The 7,205-nt window shown below is 60.0% G+C and overlaps 1 protein-coding gene across 1 annotated transcript in view; it reads left to right on the top strand.

Moving 5' to 3' along the window:
• Positions 1-1,827: 1,827 nt before the first annotated feature.
• LOC139586326 (neurexin-2-like) overlaps positions 1,828-7,205 on the top strand; it is a 37,467-nt gene continuing 32,089 nt past the window's right edge. The window contains 4 exon segments of the mRNA XM_071419622.1: positions 1,828-1,896; positions 3,860-3,889; positions 4,323-4,390; positions 6,077-6,381. The gene's annotated coding sequence lies outside the window, so the exon portion shown is untranslated.

Below are 7,205 nucleotides of genomic sequence, written 5' to 3'. Positions count from 1 at the left end.
GTGTCCTCCACATCCCCATGTCCTGGTGTCATCGTGTCCTTCACATCCCCATGTCCTTCTGTCATCATGTCCCCCCATCCTCGTGTCATCGTGTCCCTCCTGGCGTTTGGTCTTGGGTGCTCCTTGTCCCTCCATGACTTCCTGGTGTCCTCGTGTCATTTTGTCCTTGATCTCCTCCGTGCTTTTGTGTCCTCATGGTGTTTGTTATGTGTCCTTGTGTCCTTCCAGTCCTCGTGGCACTGGACACACCCATGGCGTTTAACTGGTCATTGTCACGGTGTCCTCGTGTCACGGTGTCCCTGTGTCACGGTAGTCCTCGTGTCACGGTGTCCTCGTGTCACGGTGCTCCCGTGTTCTTCCACCCGCGTGGGTTTCTGTGTCCCCTCTGTGTCCTCCTGGCGTTGTGTCCTTGAGTTGCTCCGTGTCCTCATGTCCTACTCATGTCACCCATCCTCGAGTCCCCTCGGTGTCCTCGTGTCCTCCTGGTGTCACATGTCCCTCTGTCCTCTTGCCCTTGTGTCACCCCGTGTCCTTTCACACCACTGTGCATGTGCTTCTCCAGGTCCTCGTGTCCTCCTCGTGTCACTCGTCCTCATGTCCCCTGGTGTCCTCGTGTCCTCCTGCCATTTCTTGTGTCCTGGTGTCTCTCCTCACCCCTTGAGATGTTGCACATCCACGCATGTCCCCCGTGTCCCCCATGTCCTCATGTCCCCCTGTCCTCACGTCCCTCCATGTCCTCTTGTCCCCCCCGGTGTCCTCAGTGTCCTCCCCCACCCCCATTTTGCACATCCCCGTGCCCTTGTGTGTCCTCGTGTGACACAGGTGACCCTCTGGGGGTGACAGGAGGGTTTGGGGACCCCCACCCATGGTGTCACCCCCCATGTTTACCCCTCCCCGGTGTCCCCGCACGCCCCGGTGTCCCTGCCTGTCCCCACCCCCTGGCACGCCCCTGTGTGATGGCGCGCCCTGCCGTGGGCTGGGTGTCCCCACGGTGACGGTGACGGTGACAGCGCCAGCCGGGCGTGGCCCCGGGGGTCTCTTGTGCCATCCCGCCCTCGCACACGGGACCCGGGGACAACCACCGGTGTCACCGTGGTGACAGCATCCCCGGTGTCACCGTGTGGTGACAGCATCCTCTGGTGCGCGTTGCCAGGGCCGGTTGCCATGGCGTCCGCCGGGGCTGGGTACCCGTTGCCATGGAGACGCCCGGGCCTGTCTCCCTGGCGACGGTTGTCACGGCACTGCCGGATGCTCCCGCCACGTCCTTGAGGGGGGACAGGAATGGGGGGGGCTGGAGGGGGACTGGGAGGGCCCTGGGGTGCTGAGGGGTGCCCTGTGGGGTGCAAGGGATCTATAGGGTGCCCCATGGGGTGCACGGGCCCTATAGGGTGACCTATGGGGTGCAGGGGCCCTATAGGGTGCCCTATAGTATGCAGGGTCCCTTTGGGGTGCCCTATAGGGTGCAGGGTGCCTTTAGTGTGCCCTATAAGATGCTGGGTACCTGTGGGGTGCATTATAAGGTGCTGGGGTGCTATAGAGTGCTGTGGGGAGCTCTATAGGGTGTGGGGTGCTATAGGGTGCTGTAGGGTGCCCTGTAGGGTGCTGAGGTTCTATGGGGTGCCCTATGGGGTGCAGAGACCCTGTGGGGCACCATGAGGGATGCCAGGTGTGCACAGGGTGTGTAAATCCCCCCTCGGGGCGTGCAAACCCCTCCCCCCCACCCCTCCCCCATTGTGCCCCGCCCCCAAGGTCAACCCGAGGTCACGGGGTGGGGTCACACGGGCGCGGTGGGGGGAGGGGCTTGGGGACACACCTGGGGGGTCCCGGGCACTAATGGCTCTGCCCCTCCCCCCCTGCTGCCCCCCGGACCCCCAGAGGAAGAACCCGCGGTGGAAGGTGAGTGGGGGAGGGGATTTTGGGGGGAGGGGGATTTGGGGGAGGGGATTTGGGGGCGTGGCCGTGCAAAGCCCCGTGTGACGCCTGGTGTGGGCGGGGCCCTGCCTCAGGTGTTGTGCAAAGGGGCGTGCCCGGCTCCAGGTGTGCAAATCCCGGGGAAATCGGTTCCGAGGGGGCGTGGCCTGTGCGGCAGAGGGCGCGGTTTATGCAAAGTAGTGGCGAGGGGCGGGGCTTGGCGCTCGTGCGGAGCACGTGGCTCCCGTGACGCTCGCGCAGGGGGCGGCACCCCGCAGATCCGCCGGCCATGACGTCACTCCCCTGGGGGCCCAATAGGATGGCGATATGCAAATGAAACCGGCACGGCCGAGCCAATGAAGCGTGTGTGACGGGGTGTGGGTGGGGGAGATATGCAAATTATAGCGGCGCCGGCAGCCAATGGGAGGAGGGAGCCATGAGGTTGCCGTGGATTGGCTGAGCTCAGTCCCAAGGGGCGGGGCTTGCACGAGGGCTTGAAAGGGACGGAGCGGTGTTTATTGGCGGGGGCGTGGCCAGATCGAGGGGCGGGGCTTGCCCCCCACGTGCCCCGCACGAGGCTCCCGGGGTGGGGGAGGGTCCCCGCGCCAGGGGCGGCCCCGCCCCCCCGTGTCTCATCCCCTCCCCCACCCCCGGCTTTTCCCCGAAAAACCTCGGAAAAAGGGGAAAAACCCGCGGGAAAGCGGCGGGGGGGGAGGAAATAAACCGGCAGGGGCGGCGCTTCCCGCGTGGCCCCGCCCCCCCGCGCTTGTCCCCGCCCCCCGCCCCTCCCCCCACGGCATCGCCCGATGCCGTCACAAGTTAAAGGAGGTTTAAGTTGTGACGGGGCCCCCTCCCCCACCCGGGGCCCCTCCCCCCCCCCTCCCAACCCCCCCGGGGCCGCTCGGGCCTTTCGGTCATTTTGGGTTTTTTGGTTAAGTTTTAATTTTTTTAATTCTGATTTTTTTTTATGTTTATATTTTTTTAATTAATTTCTCTTTCATTCCCATTTCCCCCTGTTTTTCCCATTTTGCCGAGCTTTTCCTTTACTATTTCCTTCTTTTCCCCCCCCCTTTTTTCTTTCACATTTCCCGTTACTTTGGCTTTTTCATTGTTTTTTAGTTTATTAGATTATTTTTCCCTTTTTTATTAATAATTTCTCTTTTAATATTTTTCATTTTCTCGTGATTTTCCCTTTTTTTTGATCATTACCCCTTTTTTATGGATTTTCTACTCTTTAAGGTATTTCCCCTTTTAAGTTATTTCCCAGTTCATTATTTTTCCGTTTTTTATTCTTCTCCATGTTAATTAATATCTTTCTCCTATTATATCATTATCTCCTTGTAGAATTATTTTTCCTTTTAAAATTATTTTATCTCTTTCAATAAATTTGGATATTTCCCCCTTTTATATCAGAGTTCTTTTTTCGCCTTCATTTTTTCCCTTCCCTTTGTTGGTCTTTTTCTTCTTTATTTTCCCTCTTTGATAATTTTCCCTTTTAGAATTATTTTAATTTCCCCCACTTTTTCCCCTTTATATTTTTTTTGCCTTTTCTCTTTTCCCTTGTGCTGCTGACTTCCCCTTTTTATCAATTTCCTCCTTTCCCTTGCTTTGACCCTTTTCACTTTTTTCCTCTTTTTCCTCCCTTTCCCCGCTTTCATTCCCTTTCCCTCCTTTTCCTTCCTTTTCCTTTCTTCCTTTTTTCTATTTTTTTCTATTTTCCCCCATTTCCCCCCCTTTCTCTCATTCCCCTCCTTTCATTTCCTTTCATTATTTTTATTTCCTCCCCAATTTCCCATTTCCCTCTTCCCCCCCCACCCCGAGTTTTACCACTTTCCCGTTTTTTCCCCCCAAAACTTTCCCTTTTCCCGCCACTTTGCTTTCGTTCTCACGCCCCTCCCCCAACCTTTCCCACGCCCCTCCCCCTCCCCTCCCCTCCCCTCCCCCCCAGGTCCCGCCCACCTGCGAGTCACCGGCCAAGGTAAAGACGCGCCCTCGGGCCCCTCCCCCACCCTCATCACCCTCATCATCCTCCCCCCCATCCCCCCATCGTGTCTGTGGCTCGTGCGACACGGGGGGAGGGGCGGCCGCCTCGCACGGGGACGGGGGGAGGGGAGGGGGGGAGGGGAGGGGCGGGGCGACCCCTCGTGCAAGGGTGGGGGGATGGGGGAGGGGCTGTGACCCCTTGCACGAGGGCCGGGGGGAGGGGTCCTGACCCCTCCCCCCACAGGAGGGAGGGGCCCTGGGGGTCCCTGCACGGGGTGGGGGGAGGGGTCCTTGCACGAGGACCGAGGGTCCCCTTGCACCAACATGGGGGGGGGTTGGGGGAGCGCCTCCCCTTCAGGGACACACCTGGGCACACCTGGGCACACCTGGGCACAGCTGGGCCCCGCCCTGACGCGCCCCTCCCCCAGGGCCCGCTGAGGTCGCCGAGGGGGGGCCCGGCCGCGCGGCGCCGGTGAGATCCAGCAAGCAGCGAAAGGTCAGTGAGGGTCAGCGGGACCCCCCCACCTGGGCACACCTGGGACCCCCAGAGTCACCTGGGACACCCCTGAACCTCCCAGGAACCCCCAAACCCCGCAACGCACACCTGGAACTCCCAAACCCCACACCTGGGCACACCTGGGACCCCCAGAACCTCCCAGGAACCCCCAAACCCCGCAACGCACACCTGGAATTCCCAAACCCCACACCTGGGCACACCTGGGACACCCTGAACCTCCCAGGACCCCCAAACCCTGCAACGCACACCTGGAACTCCCAAACCCATACCTGAGCACACCTGAGACACCTCAGAACCTCCCAGGACCCCACAACCCCACACCTGTGCACACCTGGGACTTCCAAACCCCACACCTGGGCCCACCTGCGACACCCCAGAACTCAGGAACCCCCAAACCCCACACCTGTGCACACCTGGGACACCCCAGGACTCAGGAACCCCAAACTCCACACCTATGCACACCTGGGACACCCCAGAACCTCCCATCACGACGTCCCCACGGCGATGTCCCCATGTAAGGTCTGCTACAACGACCCCACAGTGATGTCCCCATGGTGATGTCCCCACAGCAATGGTCCCCATGGTGATGTCCTGGTGCCAGGTCCCTTGTGCCAGGTCCCCATCTCAGTGTCCTCATTCTGAAGTCCCCATGGGCGTGTCCTCACGCCAATGTCCCCATCACAAGGTCCTCATTGCGATGTCCCCATGATGATGTCCTCGTTGGAAAGTCCCCATGACAACATCCCTGGTTCATGGTCCCCCTGATAATGTCCCCATGACGAGGTCCCCATCACAACATCCCCATCACAAACATCCCCATCACAACGTCCCCATGGCAGCATCTCCATGGCAACGTCTCATCACACCCCCATCACAACACCCCCATCACAATGTCCCCATGACGATGTCCCCATGATAACGTCCCCATGATAACGTTCCCATGACAACATCCCCATGACAATGTTCCCATGACAACATCCCCGTGACGTCCCCATCACAACATCCTCCTCATGACAATGTCCCCATGACAATGTCCCCATGACGATGTCCCCATCACAACATCTCCATCACAATGTCCCCTTGACAATGTCTCCATGAGAGAGACCTTGTCAAGATAATGTCCCCATCATAACATCTCCATGACAATGTTCCCATGACAACGTCCCCATGACGTCCTCATCACAACATCCTCCCAATGACACCGTCCCTCACACACAACGTCCCCACCACAATGTCGCCATCACAATGTCCCCATGACAACATCCTCTTGACAATGTCCCCATCACAACGTCCCTGGGACAGCACCCCCATGACAATGTCCCCATGTCAATGTCCCCACCACAACAACCCCATTACACCGTCCCCATGACAATGTCCCCATCACAACGTCCCCATGACAACATCCCCATGACACCGTCCCCATGACAATGTCCCCATCACAACGTCCCCGGGACAACGTCCCCATGACAATGTCCCCACCAACAACAGTCCCCATGACAATGTCCCCATCACAACCTCCCCATGCCCCCTCCTCATCACAGCCCCCCCACCCCCTTGCGCCATCTACACACCAACACCCCCCCACACCACACACACACCACACCCCCTTTGCCAACCTCCCCATCCAAGGTCCCCACACGGCGTCCCCGCTGTCCCCACCGCCAGGCCGCGCCGAGTACGTGGCCACGTTCCGGGGCAGCGAGTTCTTCTGCTACGACGTGTCGCGGTCGCCGGTGCAGAGCAGCGCGGACGAGCTGGCGCTGGCGTTCCGCACGCGGCAGCGCCACGGGCTCCTGCTGCACACCGGCCGCGCCGCCGACTTCCTCAACACCTGTCGCTCAAGGCCGGCGCCGTGTGGCTCGTCATCAACCTGGGCGACCGGCGCCTTCGAGGCGCTGGTGGAGCCCGTCAACGGCAAGTTCCACGACGGCGGCTGGCACCACGTGCGCGTCACGCGCAACCTGCGGCAGGTACGGCGGGGAGGGGCGGCGGAGGGGAGGGATGGACGGGGTGGGTGATCGCTCGAGGGGTCAGCTCGGGCAGCTCCCCAACTGGGAGCACTGGGGAGCACTGGGTGGCTCGGGCAGCTCCCCAACTGGGAGTGATGGTTGGTTTGATCAGCTCCCCAACTGGGAGCACTGGGAGCAATGGTTGGCTTGGTCAACTCCCCAACTGGGAGCACTGGGAGCAATGGTTGGCTTGATCAGCTCCCCAACTGGGAGCACTGGGAGCCTTGAGCAGGTCCCAACTGGGAGCACTGGGACGGGACTCTTGGCCAACCACCCCAACTGGCACCACCGAGCATTTTGCTGAGCTCCCCAACTGGGAGCACTGGGAGCACTGGGAGCAATGGTTGGCTTGGTCAACTCCCAACTGGGAGCACTGGGAGCACTGGGAGCAATGGGCATCATGGTCAACTGCCCAACTGGGAGCACTGGTTGTCTTGGCCAACCACCCGACCAGGAAATCCAGTTGCCTTGATCAGCTCCCCAACTGGGAGCACTGGGAGCAATGGGCGTCTTCATCAACCACCCAACTGGGAGCACCAGTACCTTGACCAGCTCCCCAGCTGGGAGCACTGGCTGTTTGCTTAAACTCGACAACTGGGCATACTGGGATCAATGGGTTCCTCAATCTCCTCCCCAACTGGGAGCACTGGTTGTGCTGGTCAACCACCCAACTGGGGGTGATGGACACATTGGCCAACCACCCAACTGGGAGCACTGGGAGCACTGGGTGTTTTTGCTTGAGCGCCCAACTGGGAGCACTGGGTGTCTTTATCAACCACCCAACT

Source organism: Agelaius tricolor, unplaced genomic scaffold, assembly GCF_023055355.1.
Source record: "Agelaius tricolor isolate 1412-34295 unplaced genomic scaffold, bAgeTri1.0.p SCAF_112, whole genome shotgun sequence".
Classification (NCBI taxonomy): domain Eukaryota; kingdom Metazoa; phylum Chordata; class Aves; order Passeriformes; family Icteridae; genus Agelaius; species Agelaius tricolor.
This window is presented reverse-complemented; position numbering and strand designations above follow the sequence as displayed.